The 21,713-nt window shown below is 46.1% G+C and overlaps 1 long non-coding RNA gene across 3 annotated transcripts; it reads left to right on the top strand.

Annotated features, from left to right (window-relative positions):
* The first annotated feature begins 2,567 nt into the window (after window positions 1-2,567).
* LOC147247111 (uncharacterized) lies at window positions 2,568-19,911 on the top strand. 3 transcript variants are annotated; one of them, XR_015109579.1, is made up of 6 exons: window positions 2,568-3,019; window positions 3,688-3,996; window positions 7,368-7,632; window positions 15,175-16,607; window positions 18,000-18,635; window positions 18,930-19,911. It is a non-coding gene; the product is annotated as an uncharacterized LOC147247111 (long non-coding RNA). The 3 variants fall into 3 exon arrangements; XR_015109577.1 differs by having other exon boundaries at window positions 3,688-4,021; window positions 18,000-19,911; XR_015109578.1 differs by lacking the exon at window positions 3,688-3,996 and having other exon boundaries at window positions 18,000-19,911.
* Window positions 19,912-21,713: the final 1,802 nt, after the last annotated feature.

The raw sequence follows: 21,713 nt of genomic DNA, 5'->3' as shown, positions 1-21,713 counted from the left end.
TTGCTAAAGTGTCATCAAAGTATGTTGTCATGACACTGACGGCTGTACCCGTGGCGTTCCACCTTCAGTGTTCTACCTGCAGCGTTCCACCTGCGGCATTCTCCTAAACAGGCTCAGAGGCCCGAAGGTAAACAAGATAACGTCTCTCTTCCACTGGGATTAACCTGCGTGAGAGACTTAGATGCCGCTCACACCTGATTGGCTGTCAAGAGTCATGAATCTGAGATAAATATAAACCTCAGGTGATGTCCTGCTCCATCGTTTCTGTCTCGTGCTTCACCTGTCATCTGATCTGTCACGTCACACAGTGATTCTATTGGTTCCAGAAGCATTCCTTACACTGACGCTTCAGCACCTGACGTCCAGGTTTCAGGACTCGTTTCTGCTCCTCCTCCCCGTCAGAGGAGCCGAGCCTCAGCGTCCCTCCTGAGAGTCATGATGTGCTCAGGTGTATATGTGAGGAACACAGTGCCTCTTCTCTCTGGATGTTTTAATTAAATTCTCAAGAAAAAGAGTTCTCTCTATGTCGGTTGTTTTCTTCAGACTCCTACTAGAGTGTCAATCAGCCTACGGGGAGAACGACAGAGCTACAGAGGAGGGGGGGGGGTGCCTGGAACAACAGCATATGACCTGATAGCAAGTTGTGATGTGATCCATTTGAGACCCCCGTCTGCAACAACAAATCACCGCTCAGGGTATTCAGCTGAATTCCAGGGTCTGTGGTGTAAAATGGAGCCTTGAGGCTGGAAATATGAGAGCAGCAGTGGGGGGGGGGGGGGGGGGGCGGCTCCTGTGAACTTCAGCTTCACATCCCGACTTCTCAAAGCTGCAGCTTGATATTAATAAAATATAGCCGGGAGTTTGGAGATAACTGCTGGGGGGCGAATTCTTTTCATTTAGTTCTTGTTTCTGGGGAGGGGGGGTGGGGGTGTTCAGGACTGATCAAAACAAGATGGCGATGAATGATTAAATATTTGACCATCTGTTCCGATGTGTTTTGTTTTGGGGAGTTTAATTGGAATAACATCCAGAGGGCAGGATGGGGTTTTCATGGGAGATGCAGTTTTCTTTCCACAGAGCTTCATGGAGCAGCGGGATGAGGAAGTACGCAGCACATCACGGTCCTCACCACCTTCCTGCTTGAATAATGGACCTCCCTCTCTTTCTCAAGACCAAGTGGGCACTGACAGAATTGAAATACATGTCTGAGATAAGCAGGGCATAAGGGCTGCACAAAATTTTAAATTGGTCCATTAAATTTAGAAATGTCTGCTTTCAGCCAAATTCATCCATGAGTGCTAACAACCTGCAGTCCAGCGTGACTCCCAGTCGAGCTGCACCACTAAATTAACTACAGAAGCTGCGCCACATCCTGAAGCTGTGATGCTGCACCGACTCAGTGCATTATTATTCTTATTAGCATTAGCAGTAGCACTAATATGAGTCATAGTCGGTGTATAGGCAACTCAGAATAACAAGAAGTCAAGATAAAACTCAAATAAAATCAAAAAATTTTGAAATAGAAATCAGTGAAGTCCACTGAAAGAGTGAGAACAGGTGGAATAACAGAAATGAAAGAAGGAAATGTCACTAAAAATGCAAAATAAATGTAATTCAACACATAAAAGATGATGGCACAAACAGCAGCAAGTCTATGAGAGCGGGTGAGGTTTGCCCGACACAACAAGTATTTTTTATTTATATTAAAATATTATTTTGCAGTCTCAGAAGATGATAATTATATCAAGATGATCGTTAGAGGAGAGGATCTGTTCTCTCACAGCCTGGTCTCAGCCGTTCGGAGCGTCAGTGTCATCCCTGAAGACGATATGTCAACCTGGCCGTGTGACCCGGGAGGCGTCACATCCTGGTGGTTCCTCTCAGGTGTGCGTGACTCTGAGAGGATCCCACAGTTCCCAGTAACACAGCAACTGGACGCGAGCAGTCATGAGTCCAGTGGTTCTCACTAATGGGAGTGTTCAGCTCCCTCCTGCATCGCTTCTCAGTGACTGCAGACTGCAGGAAGTGCCAGCCACGTGTATTTAGCATGAAGCTAACAGAGACTGACGGCTAACAACAGTTTAACTGTCCAAAAACCCTCCAGGTCGTCTGGTATAATCCAGGTCTCCTTAATCCAGACTATGATCAGAGATATTCAAAGATGGACGTCAGAGTCAACTGTGCTTGAATCAGCAGCAAAAATAAAGGAGTTTTTGTGACAGGCATGCCAGTCGAACATCTTGACATCAATCACAACTCTCAGCTAGCAGCTTGGTTTATCTCCAGACTTGCGAGTGACGTTAATATCCAATGATCTGCAGGTATGCTGGTGGGAGGAGAGTTCAGACCAAAATCAGGGGGTGGCACACTGAAGAACAACTCTGCAGCCAAATGTGTGTTCATGCAGCAGCCAGTGATGGACGTGTTCCCCTCGTTGCTGGGGAGAGATTGTTTGTGCTGATTTGTTTGAAGCTCTGCGACTCACGGCTGCATCGCCACCGTGGAGCCGAGCCGCTGTAGTGACTCATTTATTAGTAGTTTCTGTCCCGGGGGGGGGGGACGGGGAAGTACTGCAGGCTGGATCCGGGCTTGCGGGCCATCACTTCTGGGTGTCTGAGCAGGCTGCAGCCTCTCAGCTTGATTACTAACAACACGGACGCCAGGGTGGCAGCAGCAATCCTCCCAGGGAGGAGCTGTGAGAACACGGACGCTGATGGGAATTCGCTTCCCGCTCTGCTGGAGGAACAAACCAGAGCTGCATATGAAGTCTGTGCACGTTCAAACCTCCCCAAGGAACAAACCTTAATTTAGTGACATTTTACAGCCTGTACGGATACAAACACTCCGTCTGTGGGGAAGCCCCTTCAACCTGCATTCTCCCTAACAGCCAGCGGGGGGCGACTCTACTGGATGCGCACACGTAAATTTTTATCTTCTAAAACAAAGACGCGATTGACGCCGTGTACGGTACGGAAAAGCCTTGCGCATGCGCACTCAGACCCAGCAGTTTGCCTCAACGGTAAGTTTATAAAATGACGAATTTGTGAAATTAAAAAACAACTTAGCAAGTTTCCCATGGCTTGCCTCGCTGCGTCTGCCACGCTTCTCTGATATCATCAGCTGAGCGTGACATGACATGTTAGCAAGCTAAAGACAGCAAGGATAGCCTAGCTTGAATATTAGCTACCTTGCTAAACTGTCTAACCGGGTCAGTCACGGCACCGTGAATGATGTAACAGTAACGTTACAGTAACTCATAGTAATGTTACTCTCCCTCAAGCAGCTGCTGCTACCAGACTAGACAAGACCGGAGCGAACTAGCATGACGCCTCGTCGCGGTTGGCGGCATTTTTGTTCAGCAGCGCGCGGCCTGAGTTTTTAAATGATGGCGTCGAGGAGGAGGAAGCGTTTCTGGTGGAAGTCACAACTTCATGGACGACCATGAATTCTAGCTCTATAAATGTATCACTTTGTCACTGTCAAGGGCTTCTTTGTGTTTACTGAGAGGATAGTGGGTGTTGCCCTTCAATTTAAATCTTTGGAATTACATTTAAACCCTCTAAAGCAGGTATTTTGTCTTACATTTTATATGATAAATGTAAAAAAAAATTTGATCAGCCGATATATCGGTTATCGGAATTTTTTTATTCCCCAATATTGAAATTGGCATCGGCCCCGAAACTTCAGGTCCTAGTTTTTGGACATCATCTTGTGACCTCCACCACCACCCAGCAAGTCCTGACCCCCAGTCTGGAACCTGAATCCTCAGACGTTTTCATCAGGTTGATCCGCCATCACAGCCGGTCCTGTCCATGGGCGCTAACCCGGGTGAGGGGATGGTCACTGCAGTAGCGCCTCCTTGCGGGTTGAGGAGGGTAAGCAGAGGGAATGATGTGCTCTTCCCATGTGCTACGGCCTCCCTGGGAAACTCCTCCCCTTCAGGTGAAGAGATGACACACGAGGGTGGAGAGAAACGGGAAAACAGAAGGGAGACAGGTGATGTGCAACATGTCCATAACAAGTGAGATGTCTTTTTGGAACCTCTTAAATGGCACATAGATGAAAAACTTTCCTCCTGTGTGAATAATTTTCACATTTTTCATGTACACGACCATGAATGAGATAATCCTGTCAATAACACCTGAAGTATAAATCTTCTCTCACTTTTCTTGTTTCCGCTGCGTTTGGAAATTCAGACACTCTTGCCCCCCCCGACCCCCCCCCCCCCCCAAAAAAGCTATTTAAGGTTGTAAGTTGCAAAGATGCAATTCATTTTATTCATTAAATCAAATGCGCATTATCTCACAGGGCCCAAACAAACATTAATCATCCGGCATAATCTCGACAGGTAATCTCCTTTCCCCTCTCGAACCTGCCTGTGAAAGTGATGCATAAATATATTTCAGGGAGGGAAGGCACCCTCGCAAAATGATGTCATTAGTGCTGAACGATAGCTCCCACTACTGCTGTTGAGACAACAAGTCAGTGTATTCAGTGAGCTGTAGCTCAAGATCAAGATCAATAATAATATCCTTTGGTGAGTGCGTCGAACAGCTGGAGAATCCCATCACTCCCCGATGCCTTTGGGCGGCGCCGGGCTAAAAAAAAAAAAAGACTTAATCAACTTGACGTGCATTTTCAGACACACACAAACACGCGGCCGAGGTGTTGTTTGTCCCAGTCGTCACTCATTGTCTTCGTATCATCCATGAAAACGGATCAGGAAAGAATCCGTATCAGCGGCTCGTCCCGGAGTCGCAGGAAATGGGAATAATCCTCGCAGATGACAGTTGAGACTCACCGTCTCAGCTCAATGAGACTTGAGTCGAGACAGAAGCGTCTCCCGTGGATTTGCTCTCACAACCAACTAATGAGGCTGCGGTGAAATAGCAGAAATTTCAGCACAGGACTTTGGAAAGGTGGCACAAAGACTCCAGCGCTTATTTAAAGCTCGCCAAGGAAAACTTAATACCTTGGCAGCTCGGCATCTTTTCATAAGTATGAACTTTAGAACCCAAGAATTACTTTAAAGGGAAATTGACAAATTTCTATCCATTTTTAAGCAGGACAATGTGGGTTGTATTTTGAGGGGATTAGTGAAGTATTTCCACCCTGGGTGCAGTTTTTATGTGTTTGGGGGGACGCTTCAGATGAGAAGCTCAGTTATCCGTCAAGGACAGACAGACAGACAGAAGAGCTGCGGCTGCTCACCGCAGATAGGAGCCACCTGAGGTGTTGGGGTCCGGTGTAGTCCAGGTGTGTCCAGCTGGACTGAAGACCAGGTAGAGGGACGACACCTCCACACTGGTCTCTCCTCGTCTGCTAAGAGATGAGATCAATCAGCTCTTCCTGGCGCCTGTGTGGCGTCCGCGGGCTGCAAGGGTCTGAACCACTTTGTCTGTTTCTTTTGAGCAAAGCTGGATGTGAACGGCGCTCGTCAGTGACGCGGCGTGTCGGGAGCCTCTGACAGTGACATTGGCAGGAATCTCCTGGGATCGTAGTGGATTACCACCGTGACCTCTCATGTGTCTTTGATTCCTGTTTTCCTTCCTCCTCTCAGCTCATCGATCTCCTTCCTTGTGTTCTGCCTCCCATCGTTTCTCCGCTTCATATTCCCTGACGTCCTCTGTTCACCTCTCTTGAAATTTCTCTCTCCTCTCCTTCTTCATATTTGGCACACTGCTCAGGGACAAGAGCAGCTTCTCATCGGCTTATAAAATCACATATAACACCATTTGTCATAAAATTGAAGGCAGCGTTTCCACCGCCACAGCACCCACAGGGAGGATTTTTGAAAATGCAGGGACGTTAGGCTAATAACAGTCAGAGGCCCTTTTGTTAAACGCTTCAAAAGAAAACTGAAAATCCTAAATCACGGCAAGAAACTTGAGTTTGATGGGGCTCAGGGAGGAAAATCAATGTTTGTTATTACAGAGCCGGTGGAAGAGATGCAATTCGCACCAAGAAGCAAAACATGACGGTTTGATAAAACTGCTCTGTGTGCAACAGAACCACGTACTGTAGTTACACTGGGTCTGGAGCACAAGGCCTCAGGCTATGAATGCTTTCAGAACAAAGAGGGACAGGAACACCTTCCACCTTACTGAACCCACGCTCACAGGACTTCTCTCCTTCACCATTCATCTTGTTTACTTCCTTTATTTCCAGTCTTTATTTCAGTATTCTGTCCGACTCTCTCATTTCCACTTGTCCTCTCTCTGCTGTTTTTGAATTAAATCATCACTACATCATCACGAGCCAACACAGGTGGGAACGATGGTTTCTTCCTTGGTGAAAACCATCAGTCTGAAGGTTGCAAGGTACCGAGCAAAGCCTGGATGACGGACAGCAGCAGCGTGCAGGGATAGCTTGGTTCTGACTGGCAGCAGCGCTGCAGCGAGCGTGCAGCCAACATCCGAGACAAGTGGTTGATCCTGCGGCCTCAGCAGTACGCAGTTCTGTCTTATAGCCCATCAGCTCTGGCGACAGCAGGATGAATGGGGGGGGGGGGGGTGCACGCCAGTGTCCAACCTCTAGATGCTGCATCATGTGATTCAACGCAGCGTAACCCAAAGTTTTGGTAGCTAAGAACTATTGTAGCCTGTAGAGACGGCATCAAACAACGATCTCCTCTGGCTATGCTTTGGTTGGATGACGTGTGTGTTTGCATTTATCGTCCTGGTTGTGTTCATTTCTTCCGCCAAGAAGGTCACATGACCGTCAGCGTTGGTTTGTCTGTTTGGAGGATAACTGGGGCAGATATGGGCGGAGTCTGATGGGATTTGGAGGGATGATAGAACTTAAGTTGAGGAGCAATCAGTTCGATGAAGATCTGAAGGTTGACCCCCCCCTCCTCGTCTCCAAATGGTTTGGTCCACTGACTTTGGCTGTTGCAGCCAAGAAGTAGCTACTTTAAGCAAGTTAAGACATGTCATACTCCTGCTTGTCAGTAGTACCTGTTCTGGTCAACCCTAAGACTGTGTCTCATGTATTTGTACTGCTGTTCTTCAATCACAGTACTCGCGATGTGACTGTCTTCATACTGGGGTTGAAACGCGTCATGTAAAAGACACGCATGTGTCATGCAGCAGCTCCTGAAGCGTCAGCCTATCACAGCAGAGCAGGGTTTCTTTGGCGGTTCGGAACCCGGTGTGGCTGAGGGCCGTCTGAGGTCACAGGACGTTTCCCTTCATCTCCTAAGCTCTCAGGTTGTGTCATGTGACCTGATGGAGACTGAAACGCCTCTAACATTAAGACGACCACGCACATGCAGGCTGGATCCGCTCTCAGGAAGCATGGCGTGATGACTCGGCACTGCCAGGACTTTGTTTTTCAATCTGTCTTTGCTCTTCTTTTTTTTCTTGCAGCATCATTAAAGAGTCCAAGCAGAGGCAGAGATGTGGGTGACAGCTTCGCCATGCCAACAGCTCCCGTGGCGTAAACATTCCGGAGATCCTCTCTGTCAAGGCGCCGGACAGGCGACAGCAGACGTCTACATTAAAGCAGATGATTCCTGCCATCCCGGGGGGGCCTCGCCGGGCGGCGTGGTTGCGAATCCCTCTGAGTCAGCAGTGTGACATCACGTTGACATCACAACAAGACAGGTTGAAACTGCTCCATGAGATTAACGAGGTGACTATTTCAGCTCACACGTCACACGTTTCATCACAAACGCCTGGAATTCTCATGCCTGAAAAACAAGTTTCAGCAGCCGCGCGTACAGGACGTGCTGTGAATGCAGCGCTGGTTCTCCTCCCAGCTGTCAGCTTACAGCCGGACACCATCTTGTTGGAAGGGTTTAAATGTATCACTGTGGTTATTTGGATTGTTTTCGAGCACTAACGCTATTTCAGGATATTGTGGTCAAAGCGGTGCGTCCAGGCCCTGACTGATTCGCCGCCCAAGGCAGTCATCGTTTTCATACAGAAACTCTATGTCTTTGATTTTCTTCATTCTAGAAACAATAAAACTCACACGAGAGAAGTATCAACAAGATTTATGACCTCGCCATGTGCTGAGGTGGAGGAAGCAGGAGGGAGTGGCGCTGCTTCCCTGGGAGGTGTGGAGGTGGAGAAGGGGTACACAGCTGGTCCAGGATTTGCAAGGGTGGGACAGAAATATTTCAAAAGAACATCTGGAGAGAACCGGGACCGTTGGGGCTGCATTGGAACAGTTAGACCGCTGCTGTGGCGGCGCCCACGCTGCCCTGTAGCCTCTGATGTCCTGAGATGAAAGCGTAATCACATCAAACATGTATTCAGAGAGTTTTTCTCTCGTGTGATTGTTCTATACGAGTGATCGGTGATAAACAATCGATTAATAACTCAATTTGAGAAGTAAATTGAAAAGAAAAAGCATTTTAATTGACTATCGACAGTCTCTGGCTGAGGAGGAATAATCAGTCAAGATCTGATTATCAACAACTGAATTGTCTTTGCAACTTTCCCTGGTGAAATAAAAGTACCCGATGCGTACTTTTTCTTTATTGTACTACATGTTTTCTCTCTGTAGTTCATGAAGTGTTTCACAGAATCGTGTGAAACTTTCACGTGTTTTCACGAATCACTCGATGGATTCGCTTTATGTTTTGCTCAAAAAATTATTCTTGCTGGCTTTTTTTCCTCTCGGACATGAGAGTACGAACTATCGATAAGCTGGTCTTTTTTAAAAAGTAAAAGTTTAAAGACAGTTGCCTACTTTCCTTTTGTGGTGCACCCCAAGTAATCTAGTAATTTTTCAAGTAATCCTCAATCTGTCAGTACAGATCCTGGTGGCTCGGACAACACCCTAAACTCAGAGGATCTTTGTAGAACCCGGTTGTTTAGATACCGGCGTGGTTCAAATGTTGCAACGTGGCGTTAAGGATGTCAACCCTGGTTATTTTATGGTCCCACAGCAACTTTTATATTAATGCAGCTAGAAACAGGAGTTCCCAGTTTGTTCTGGCGGCGTTCCTGCTGATGCAACTGCACGGGCTCGCAAGGTTCCCACAGTTCCTGCTAGTGGATGACGAGGCACTATCATGACTGCAGAGCGTTCCCTCGGGGTCTTTAGGTTACGTTCCCTATGTCAGATGTTCTGGAAACATTTCAGGGGTCGTTCAAAAGAACGAATATGGGAGGCTCCCTCCAGGTCTCTGTGCTGTGTTCTCTGAACCTGTGAGAACCAAGCAATCATGGTGTTTGTTGGTTGTATTTAGGTTTGTGTGAGTCATCCTAGGAGTTTAATAGGGAACATTCTGTTGTGGTGCCCATGACATCTGGAAGGTTCTCTGAAAGTTCTCCTAGCCCTGAAGAACTCCACATCATGACGGTCCAAAGATGTTCTTGAAAGTTTCTCTACTGAGGGACGATGGAGAGCGAGAGAGATAAGTCCATTAGTCCTCCAGAGCCACCTTGTTCCACCATGTTCCTCCGTGTTCCACCGTGTTACTTGGCAGACAGGAATGTTTGTCGTTCTGTTGGAACAAATGAAGAATGTTCTTCAGGCACGTGTAGACTGTTGGATACCACCAACAGTGACAACGGATGCCAGCAGCAGACACAGCGGCAGGCGTGAGTGTGAGCGAGCCCGTCTCACGCTCAGAACGTGTTCCTTGGATGACTCGTGGTTCTGCTTTCACACGTCATGGACATTGGTCTCAGTTCATCTCACCTCTGTAATGTGTCGAGGACGTGTGGGCGCTTGGGTTACCGTGACTACACGTTAGACAAGTTTATCAGAGAATCCTCAGGAACACAAACCCCTCGGAACTCTGACGGCTGAGGGAGCATCGTTTTGTTCTGAAAGCCCTCTGGGAATGTCATTCACGTTTTCAGTAGGAAGCTTTAAGTCCCGCTCTCAAAGATCGAGGTTTTAGTCTGCTGATGCTGACACGGATCAGCAGACCCTCCAGACACGCAAAGGGTCATGAGACGTCGACCACGCAGCTTCCTGTTTGTTTCCAGTGTGATTCTTTCATCTCCATCTTTAAATGTCTCATCTGCTGCCTGCAACACTTTTCACTGTCTGAGTGAAGTCTTCTACAGCACCTGCCTTAACACAAATACAGATAATAAAAAAGAGTATGAGAACAATTTACTTTTTCTTTCTGCCACAGGGTCCGGCAGTTAGCTTCAGCCGACAGCACATTTAACCTTACAGTTCATAAAACCGTACAAAAAGACCTTTGGAAGCGATTGAGCATCAAGCAATCGATGTTTTAAAGCAATAAACGGCTTCACTTTTCACAACACGCGTCCAGAGAAGTTCAGCTGCAGTTAATCTCCTGCTCAAGCTGCCTGGGGATCAACTGTGAGAGCAGCGTTCAGGCTCTTCCCTCCAGCTCTCCGTGGTGATGCATTCAAGAAATATATGACAACAATAATAATCATAATACTGTTATAATAATAATAATAATATGATAACACAACACGTGTCCTGCAGGAAAGGAGGCAGAGGCTTGAAGTGCTACAGGGAGTCGTTACTGGGAGAGAAACTCTCCTCCCATCAGACGTGTCGTCCTCCTTTGTGCACTTTGTTACCCTCGAGAACCCGTCAGAGGTTCCACGCCCGCCGTTACCTGTTCCTGAGACCTTATTAACTCCCTGTATCTGTATTCAGATAGAAGACAGGAACTTGCCATGCAAATATTGTACTTTCTAACCCAATATTCATTGGCAGAGCAATTGTTTTGCCTTCAAACAATCAAATTGAGTCAATATTGATACATAATTAATCATGAAATAGATTTCAGCATCCTCAGACTTCCCTCCTCAACTTCATGAACTTCCTCAGTACGTTAACTGTTTTGTCTTTGTATCTTTAATCTTCCTCTCCTCCATTTCTGAACTTTGATGAACGGATCCATGTCATCAGCGCTGTGGCCGACTGAGCGCTAAGGGATTCATATGATAACCTATGTTTCAGCCGCATTTCAGGCAACTTTTATTCATTATTTTTAGCGAGCCACTAAAGGGGGGGGGGGGTTTAAGCCGATTTAAGCGTTATCACTTCTGTTGTTACACTGAGTTTAATGGTGTGAGATTTCCATTAATCCCAAACTGACACAAGGTAAACTTGGAGCTGCTGGGGATTTGGGATCGACTTTACTGAGTATAATCCAGCCTGGCGAAAGACAAATGTTCAAATTATCAGAACGTTCCTGCGAACACCGAACACCACCTGAACAGATGGAGGAGGTGCAGTAGTTTCGATTATAGTCTGGATTAGATAGATTGATAGTTTAGAATATATGTTTTTCTTGTAATACTTGGACACGATCGATAATATCCATCGTCCATCTCTCCCTCCATCCATCGCTCCATGTTCTCCCTCTCCTCCTGTTGAGGGTGGTGGGGGTGGAGCCTATCCCAGCAGCCTTCCCCCTGGACATGTCACCAGTCCATGGCAGGACCAACACATAGAGACAGACAACCATTGGCTCTCCCAGCCACGCCTACGGTCAATTTAGAGTCTGGATTAACCTGGTCCCTCTTGATGTCTTTGGACTGTGGAGGAAGCTGGAGTACCAGAGAGAACCCAGCAGGAACAGGGAGAACATGGAGACTCACCCAGAAAGACCCCGTGCTGCAGCCGGGGCTCCACCCACAACCTTCTTGCTGGGGGGCCACAGGGAGGACCACTGCTCCACCGGGCCGCCACGATTGATAATAGTAGAGAAAAAATGGCCGCATTTTAGTTGAGACTTTATTTTCTTTAAAGTGAGTTCTGGAACTTCTGCTGTCACTGTGGATTTTGTTTGTATGATGGCTGAAAACAGAAACCAGCATCTTCCCCAGACACGAGTGTGACATTTCATTTGCTGTGCTGAGGTGAGCAGGAAGACGTCTGTGGAGAAAGATGCTAAAAACAGCCAGACATTCACTGAAGGTGGCAGAAAATTTATGTCTCACCATGAAGCCCCCAAATCTCTAAAGTCAGTCTGGCTCGTCTGGAGGCTCCTCTTGTTTACTGCCGGAGCAACTGTTGATGTTGACAAATGGTTTTGAGTCGTCAGTCTCCTAAAACCTCTCGCTGAGGCTCTTACCGAGCCACAGAGACTTCAACAGACCTGGAACGCCATCTTTTTTTCAGCACCTTCGCATTGTGGCTTTTTTGTACACACAAGTAATTAGCTAAAGCTCTGCACACTGATGGCAGGTGTGATCGCTGCAAAGCTGAACCTATGTAGAAATCAGTGTGTCAGAGTGCATGCACCAGTTCACCTCTAAGAACTTATTTTGTTCTAGTTCTTTCTCTGGGTTCTTTTTCTCTTCCAAGTTAGTTTTCAGGACTGCTCTTTGCAATAAATATAAAAGGTGTGTCCTAGGTTTCTGTTCTGGTTCTAACTGATACTTGGTACTGATTTGGAGGGTTGTTACTGAAACGCTTGGTCACCTGAGTGCTGAATTACGGCCCGACCTAGACCCCTGACCTCCGTGATGTCATGGCGGGCTCTCAGACCAGTGTTTTGAATGCTTGTTTGATGATGGAGCGGCGCGTTCCCTCTCTGGTCGGTTCAGCCCGAACTCACTGAGAGCGTCCCCATGTCCCCATGTCCCCATCCCATCAGTGCATGTTTGTTTTGGCTCATTTTGTTGTGCGGATATGCAAACACAGCCAAACAGGAAACTGGTAGTCAGATAAGTTTTTGTTCACGATTGTGCAAACACGCTACGTAACCTGCGTTTTGACTGATAATCGTGTGAATTTTCTCCCTGAGCATCAGAACTACCAGAGCCTGTCTCTGACCTGCTGGTGTGAGGCTTGTCAGGAGAGGGTAGTGAGAGAGAGGGGATTGAGGAGAAGACCCCCTGCTGTGAGAGCGCCGCCTTGTGTGTGTGTGAATGTATTCCCCCAGTGTTCCCACCAGTATGAAGTCACTGGACTCATTACACAAGACCAAGCTTCACACTATCAGACCAGAGGATGCATGCCTCCCTTCCTCTTCTTCTGCTTCTTCTTCATCTTCTTTATTTTGTGGTGAACCAGCACTGGGCCGTCTGTCATCCCTGAGCCAGTTTCTTCTGTTAGGCTCACAGTGACGGTTTTCCTCACACTCGCTGATTCCAGTCACTTTCATACGTTTTCTGAGCTGAACTGGATCAGAACGGCCTCGGCTGAGTCACAGCGCTGAAGGCTTTTCTCCGTGGGGAGGGTGTTTCCCTCAGCCACCAACCACCAGCTCCCTTCTGAACGCGTCGTCCTTCCTCCAAACACGGCGACTTCTCCGACGGTTACGAGTCGACTGTGTGCCAACAGAGCCCCGTTACTACGTTTCCCGCTCTTCATCTGACTCACAGTGAATCTGTTGTGGAGAAGAGAAATGTAAAGGTTCTCTGGTTTGTTCATGAAACACTCCTCTCTGTGTTGCACTTTCAAAATAAAAGCCTGTTGTATATAAATTAGCGCTGGGTCAGTAACAAACTTTTAGAAAGATCTTTTACTGGCATCTTTAGAGAAGTTTTTCACTTGTTGAAAAAAGGTTCTTTTGTTCTACAAACAAAAAAAACCCACCAGCTGTTCAGAAAAAAATATTTTCGCTATTTGTACTTCAAACAGCTCACGTTGATGATCAATGAAGATTAATAAAAATCAAAGAGTTGCTTCTAGACTCAACAATGCCTCTCTCCTTCTTGCTCACCTCTGGCCTCACGAAAGGTGAATGATCAGGATTATAATTTCTGTTCAGACCCCATAACTAAAGAAGGCTCCTGGTTTTCAGACCCTGCAAGTATAGTTTAACGAGATCACCACGACACACACACACACGACACACACACACACACACACACACACACAAACACACGTGACCTTTTCTTGGCAGGCTGAATGGAATAGAGTAACAAATCAAAGGCAGCCTTTCAAACTTTGGCATATCGACAGATTCCCAGCTGGTAGAAAAGTCCACTCAATAAACCATCTGAGTGGAGAACAGAAATCCATTTTGCTCAGGTCTCGCCAACCTTTCAATCCATCAGCTAAAGGCGAGATGAAGACAGAGCAGGAGAGAGAGAGAGATGCCAAGGAGCCATGAAAATACTACCTGATAGCAGCATCTTAATAGATATGTACTGGGCCTGAATTGAACACACAAGTGTCTTTACAGAACTGAACGAGTCGAAGCTTGGAGACGTGATTCTGTTGCTGAGGAGAGAGCAGCGGATCTGAGTTCTACGTCCCAGCATCATTTAAAACTAGCATGACATCATTGTACTCCCATGATTCCTCAGCTATGAGGCACAGTGACATTGAACTTTGACCTCCAAACTGTTGTCATGCTTGAGTCCTCCTGGACTTTTGAGGCCTTCCAGCTTTGCCACATTAACAAAAGATGGGACGAATGGACGGAAAACATGGAAGACTAAAACACAACGATGCATCAAAATGAAAAATCATTATTTATGTTTTTTGAAGCTCAATCCGACTCACAAGTCAGTGTGCTGGTAGGTGGAGTCCTGGAGAAACGCAGCCCTCCCCTCCATGCTACTACAGACACTCCACCACCAAAATTCATGGGCATTGCCATGGCAACCACACAACCTGTCTCTGCTTTTTCTCTCGCCATCGCCATCGCCATCGCCGTTATCCTGGGACGGTAACCATAAATGTTCCTGCTGCTCTGATCATTTCCACGATGCACAGGGAGGGTTAAACTGCCGGGTTAGTGCACCAATGAATAAGCTCTTATTTTCCATTTCAACATGAGCTCAAGCTGGTCAGCATGTAACACCCAGAAGTCTTCATCCGTTGTGTCTTTGTGGATGTTAGTTTGGAACATCGATTGTGAGAAAACACCTTTACTAATGTGGACTAATTGTTTAGGTGCTTGATTTGGGCTTTTGATGTCTTAGGTTCCCAAAATTAGTGTGATACACGACTGAAATAGGAGATAAATAGTTGATGAACGTCTCAAATTAAGTTTTCTCTTCTTATTCATTCATCCCTTTTTTTGTGAATGTTCCTTCTCTCTCTCTTTTCTTTCACCAAATGTCGGAGGCCTCAGATACACGTGTCCTGGTGTCACTGCTTCCTGTCCTGCTGGGTGGTGTCACGCTTTATAACTCTCAACTCTGTGACATTTCCAGTGATTTACTGCACAATCACACTCTGACAAACTCATCTGCACGGAACATGAAACACTCGGTCTGTTTGTTCACGTATGAAACATATAAATAGCTTCTTCCTCCGCAGGACACGCTCATCCCATATGGACCTGAGTCCAGTTCCCAGGGTCAAAGGTGACTGAGAGGAGGACACCTGCCACCGGAGCATATGGGCCGAGCCGGGCGTGATGGGATGGGAGGTGACAACCAATGAGATCCCCGGAGATCTACCTGAGCTTGGATCAAGAAACCTCTGTGGGAGGGGGCAGGCCCCCCCAGGTACGCTGCTGCACCTCTCACAGCCGCAACAATATGTTCATGTGTGACTGACACAGCTGATGCTGGTGAACAAGGACGTTTACCTTCATCGCCAAGGCACTTTGGGATAAAACAAAGTCCTGCTTGACTACGTGATGTAAAATAATTGTTAAGTTGTTGACTTGTTTAGCAAAAAGGGAAAACCAATATGTCCTCGTCAAACCAGCCCCCATCAGGAGTTAAACTCTTTTTTTAAGCACACGTGTGTGATATGCCGCCTCACCAACAGCTCAGAAGCTCTTATCATATGCCAAAGAAAGAAATAAAGGCAAGAGAGGCACAAAGCATCTGTGTGTGTGTGGCAGATACAAGGTCCAAAGACAAATGTGAGAGATGAATCATCCCTGACGGTTCCGCTGCAGCGTCTCTGAAAAGACTCGGGAGGAAATGATTTCTGTTTCTCACCTCAAAGACTGCAGTTAAGAGTGCTCCAACTTATAAAGACTTTTATGTGAGTAGCACTCTTTCAGTGCAAAGTGCTGCACAAAAATCCAGATAAGAAAAGTGTGTGGGGGCATCAAGTGGTGAAGGTGGAAAATGCACCCCCCCCCCCCCCCATCTGTCAGGCAAATCGGCAGTAGATGGAGAAAGGAGGAAGTATGCAGTTCATTTTACGTGGGTGAAAGTAGGTACACCCACGTAAAGTAGTGCTCCGGTAAAAATGAAAGTCTCCATCGAAAATTCTCATTGCGTAGAAGTTGAAAAAGTATTAGATGTTGCGTTTACTTAGGAATCAACAGTAAAAGTCCACGTCCTCGGACCCTGGATCCCTAAAGATCACGTCAACGTTATACAAGTTCCAGTTCGTAGTTCCGATTGTGTCCTCTACATCCAATACAAATGAAGTAACGTAAAAGTACAAAGTCTCCTAAAATATGAATACTACTGTATAGTAAAGCACAGATACTTGTTATAGATACATTGAGAGTACAGTACCTGAGTACATCAACTTACTTTTCTCCAGTGTGATCGTATATTTGTCTATATTTGTCTTTGGTATCTATGTTTGTGTATTCATTGATCAACCAAAGGTGGAGGGCGTAGCTGCAGGGTGGGTGTGTCCAGGTATCCACGCCCACTGGTTCAGTCCCAGCTGGTTATGGGGTTGAAGTTCACCCTTCCTCCTCTCCGGCTGTGAAAGCTTCACCATCATCCTCACTGCACTGCATAATGGCGGCCTGATGTACTTCCCTGCGTGCCGGAGTAAGTGCGTGTTCGTGTGGCTTCACAAGCAAGGATCTGCCTTCATGCTCTGTTTGATATGCAATGAAGAGAGCGGTTAGCTGGTACAGTATATCTCGGCTCATTAGTCGTCACGTTTGTCTATATCTTATTCCCGCGGCTCCCTCGGTGTCTGGAAGTGAAGCATGAAAACTGTGGGAAGATTGCCAGTTTTATTTTACAAGGCTGACTCTTTGTGTGGGCATGTGGGTGCGTGTTCAGGTTCTCAAAGACATCACTCACAACTTTTATTGGTCCTGAATTGCTGCATGATGCATGTGCAGGCATTCTGGAATTTGTGCTATTCTTCTTAGATGCCCTCCAGTTCATGACATGTTGAGAATAAACTGTATTAAATTCTTCCTGAGATGTCATTGGATGGATCTCGTTCTCCTCGGTGTCTGTACAGCACCATCCGTTACCTTAGCTTAGCATAGAACCTGGGTTGTTAGCTTAGTCCATCCCTTAGCTTCCCCAGCTCTGGCCCGGAGGACCTGGGGAAGGAGATCAAGTTCAAGAAGATTGTAAGACTTCAAACTGCATCTTGAAGAACATCAACACTGCGGAAAGTGATGAGACACACAGACTCATGTCTGCCCCACCTGGTCCCCGCCAAGTAAACCAAACGTTAATGGCTAATACGACCTCATTACTCCAAAACAATCACGTCATGAGCAGCGCAGGAGGGAAGCTTTCATATGGATTCCACTTGTTAGCACAGTAAACACGGCATCATTCCGTCCCTCTTGTGCGTGTTGTGTTCCTCCGTCTTCATTTCCTGCAGACAAACGCAACCGTGACTGTTTGTCCCAGCGGGAGACCCAACAACCTCACATCCATACAATTATGTTTTAAAACCAGGAAACGCTGTGACGTCTGACACCGGGATGTTGTGGCTTCGGGGGATTCATGACAATATTTGAGATGTCAGTAGCATGTTGCGGCGCTGAGACAAGCTCCGCAGGATTCCACGAGGCTTTCGGAGCTTCGCCGCAGCCGGAGTTTTATCCCTACATAGCGAAATCGTCGGTGTTCACCGACACATAAAGAAACACAAGTCAGAGTTAATCAGGCAGCCAAGAGGCATCTCAGCTATTTAAGGCAAACAGCTGTCTAATGAGTACATGTCAACACCCAATAATCTTTACTGAAGAATCTAAACTTATCATCACAAAATAGCGGCATGTAATCATTGACACGATGACCACAGCAGCAGCCCTTTGACAGAATAATTACACACAGGCGAACAGCTGACAGCAGCAAGGGTGCGGAAGCTGCAGCCATAACAGCGAATTATAATCACAAAATGATGAGACTGTTTAGGCTCTAATTATCCTTTTATCCCAAAGAACTGTTAACTTTGTTTCTCTGCAGATCTTCGAGCGTTTCCTGAACTTCTGTGAGGAGCAATGATGTGTAGCTGTAAGTACATGTAGAGAACGCAGTAGAGGTCAGAGTACACGAGCCACAAGTGCTAACAAGATTGCAAACAATCCCATCTTTTGGTCGAGGTAACACATGGAGATGCTAACTTCCCGTTGGACTACAAAAAGACCTCATCTTGGAGAGGCTAACTTCCTGTTGGACTACAGAAAGACCTCATCTTGGAGATGCTAACTTCCCGTTGGACTACAAAAAGACCTCATCTCGGAGATGCTAACTTCCTGTTGGACTACAGAAAGACCTCATCTTGGAGATGCTAACTTCCTGTTGGACGACTGAAAGACCTCATCTTGGAGATGCTAACTTCCTGTTGGACTACAGAAAGACCTCATCTCGGAGATGCTAACTTCCTGTTGGACTACAGAAAGACCTCATCTTGGAGATGCTAACTTCCTGTTGGACTACAGAAAGACCTCATCTTGGAGATGCTATCTTCCTGTTGGACTACAGAAAGACCTCATCTTGGAGATGCTAACTTCCTGTTGGACTACAGAAAGACCTCATCGCAGAGGCCCTCAACAGATGATGTGGCACGATCTACCAGCAGCATTTTACTGCCACCTTTTGGTGAGGAACACCCATAAAATAGAAAGTGGTCCAAAAATTGAAACCAACAGACGTCAATATTGGCCCCAACAAAACAAAACAACAACAAATGTTCAAACACACTCACAATTTTAGGTCGACTGTGTACATGATGGATTCCTGCTTGAGGCTCGATGTCTACTTTACACTGAAGGAAATCAGTCAGTTCTCTTAATCTCTTGAATCATTTCCACATTTATAGTTTGTAAAATTGAAGTGTGTTTATGTGCGTTATATATTTTTGTTGTTTTTTTGATAATATCATGTGTTCTACAGGCACCTGAGACCTCCTGGTCTCGTTTTCTTCCAGTAAACAAGTAGAAGCGCCTCTAAACTCTTCGGAGGGATGATTCATTCTGTCTTAAATGCCCACAAACGATTAACCTCACGAACTCAGAGCTCGAGACCTCACAAAGACACAAAGCCGCTTCTTTCATTCATTCATATCTGCTGCTTCAGGAGCTGCAACATCATGATTCTGCAGCTTTGGCAAACAGGTGACCGGTGGCGCACATTTACATGTTTTCATCCTGTGATTTAAACAGATACACCCACATGCATGCGTCAGTTACAAGAGAAAACAAACACACACACACACACTTCTAAAAGCCCAATCTTCACACACATTCCCAAAAGCACACAGCCCGTTGATGTTACATGACATGTCAGACGGAGCTGTTACTTCACTTTCTATAGCAGCCGTATTAGGCACTTTTAATCCTGTCTCTGTTCTCGCCGCATCCACAGCTTCTTCACTTATTCTTCGCTGCTCTCTCTCTCTCTCTCTCTCTGTAGGACTGTTTTCTTTGACAATTCCCTTTAATACAACTATGATAATAAAATAATAATAACAGTAATAAGTTACATTTGTGAGGCAACTTTCATTCAGAAAATTGCAGCTCAAAGCAATTTACAACAAAGATGGAGGAACATTAAAAACATGTCAACAGAATCTTAATATCATTTTGCTACCCCCAAAAAAGGGTTTCCCTCTCAAAAAAGTGTCTGTTTTTCCCTCTTGCGTCGCTAATCTGTGACTCCAGAAAGCAGAAAGAGCCAGCCACGTATATCTAGCTTGAAGCTAATGGAGACTGACAGCTTACAACTGCTAAACAGTGTCTGTTTACAAACCCTTGCGCTCATCTTCTTTGTCCAATCGTATGATCACAAGTCCACACTTTGATTTAGCATAAAAACCAACGAGGTAGAAGTGGTTCAACTGAATGCAGCAGCTGGTTGTGCTCAGTGCTAACGAGAATAAGCCCCAAACCAAAAACCGAGTGTTTTGTTGGTTTATTGGTAGTTATTACTTATTCTGAGGCCTTTTAATGAGAAAGCAGTGGCTGTATACGTCCAAAGGTGGAATATAGTCCGTTAAGAAACTACAAATGACCAACAGAAGCAGCACAATCATGTAGTCGGTAGTTGAATATCAAATGTATGCGTACACAAATGCAGTCCAAAATATTTCTTTTGAAAAACATGGAATAAATACGATTTTCGCCTGGTTAATCCAAGCAATCCTGAACTTGACTATGAATTAAAGTGTGTTTTATCTTGCAATCTTAAACTTAGCTTTGGCAAATATTTGACTCAAGTTTGTCTGAGCCAAACTGAAGTCCTCCAGAACGATCATAGCGGAGCAGTGTCCAGGCCCGACACCTTCATTCACCTCCAAAACTTGATTCTGTGCTCCTCTAACGATGATCTTTGCACCACTGTCCGCCAGACACATGCTTGTGATGTAGGTCCCAGCTATGACCACTAGATGGTGGTGTTTCCCCTCATCACTCCCTGAACCACCTCCTGCCTGCTCTGGGTCTTGCCCCTGCTGAAGTTGTACTTCTCAGCCCAAAGCTGCCCGGTAGTGCCGAGTGTCAGCTTGGTGTCTCCTCTGGGACAAAGTGGGGAGTCCAGAGCTGCGGGGACAGGTTGCAGGAGTGGACGCTCGGCCGTCCCACAGAGCTGACACATCAGCGTCCCCCCGCTGAAGCAGCTTCTGACGTTGATGCTGCGTTTACGTCCCTGCGAGGGAGTACAGTCAGAAAAAAAACTGATGGTGTGAGCACAATTGTCGGAGAGGAGCTGGAAAAAAATGGCACAAAAGGCAAGATTTTGACTTTGTTGTCTTGCATTTCATGGACTCACACTACGTCTGTGACATATAAACATGGCATTTAATCTGACATTTAATCACTAACCCTTAAACTCAGCAAGCATCAGATGAATTCAAACAGCAACCAACAACTTGAGAATGTCCTCATTTGACTTTTTAGTTTCTTTATCAGCCTCGACCCCAAAGACCAGAACCTGGATCTCCTCCAGTCTCCTGTTGCTGGGCATCATTTGGTGTATTTAATAATGCAAGGGGAGGAATGAACAGCAGTGAGAGCGACGGCGACATCTAGTGGTGGCGGTAGGAACGACAGCAGCACTGACCCTTCCAGACTTTTTCATTAAACTACCTTGAAATGACACAAATGACAGAATCTGACCATTGCGGTTGTATTTTCTGATATCGTTCATTTGTCCTTTTATGTGCTTTGTCTTTTATGAATATTTTACCAGTCTTTTTTCACTAAAAGCTTGTTGCTGTATTTGTTCTGTGGTTCAATGGACAGTAATTGAGTAGAAGTACATTATTACTTGAGGAGACATTTCACCCAGAGATCAGTTGTTTTTTTTAATCAAGTATTTCTTATCAGGCTTCTTGAATTTGTGAAACTTTCTCCTGCGTGACTTCAACGTTCAGGAAACGCCAGTCACAGCAGAATCATACAAAACCTCCATTAACAAACTCTCCCGTTCCAGAGCAGCTCGTCCACTATCGTCTCAGTAATCCACCCGCTGAAATCTACCCAGTGTCAACATTCCCCAGTGTGACTCATTATTATAAAGTAATTTATTATATTTAACTATCTAGCGCCTGGGCAAGGTGAGATCAGCATCGGTCACAGCTGTCAAAAACCATCCTGGTCAATAATTATTAGCCACTGTGTGTGTGTGTGTGTGTGTGTGTGTGTGTGTGTGAGGAGTATTGATCCCTGTGTGCGCTGAATT

This window comes from Aulostomus chinensis, chromosome 16 (genome assembly GCF_037954235.1).
Source record: "Aulostomus chinensis isolate RoL2024-O1b breed Wild chromosome 16, RoL_Achi_v1.0, whole genome shotgun sequence".
Lineage (NCBI taxonomy): Eukaryota > Metazoa > Chordata > Actinopteri > Syngnathiformes > Aulostomidae > Aulostomus > Aulostomus chinensis.
This window is presented reverse-complemented; position numbering and strand designations above follow the sequence as displayed.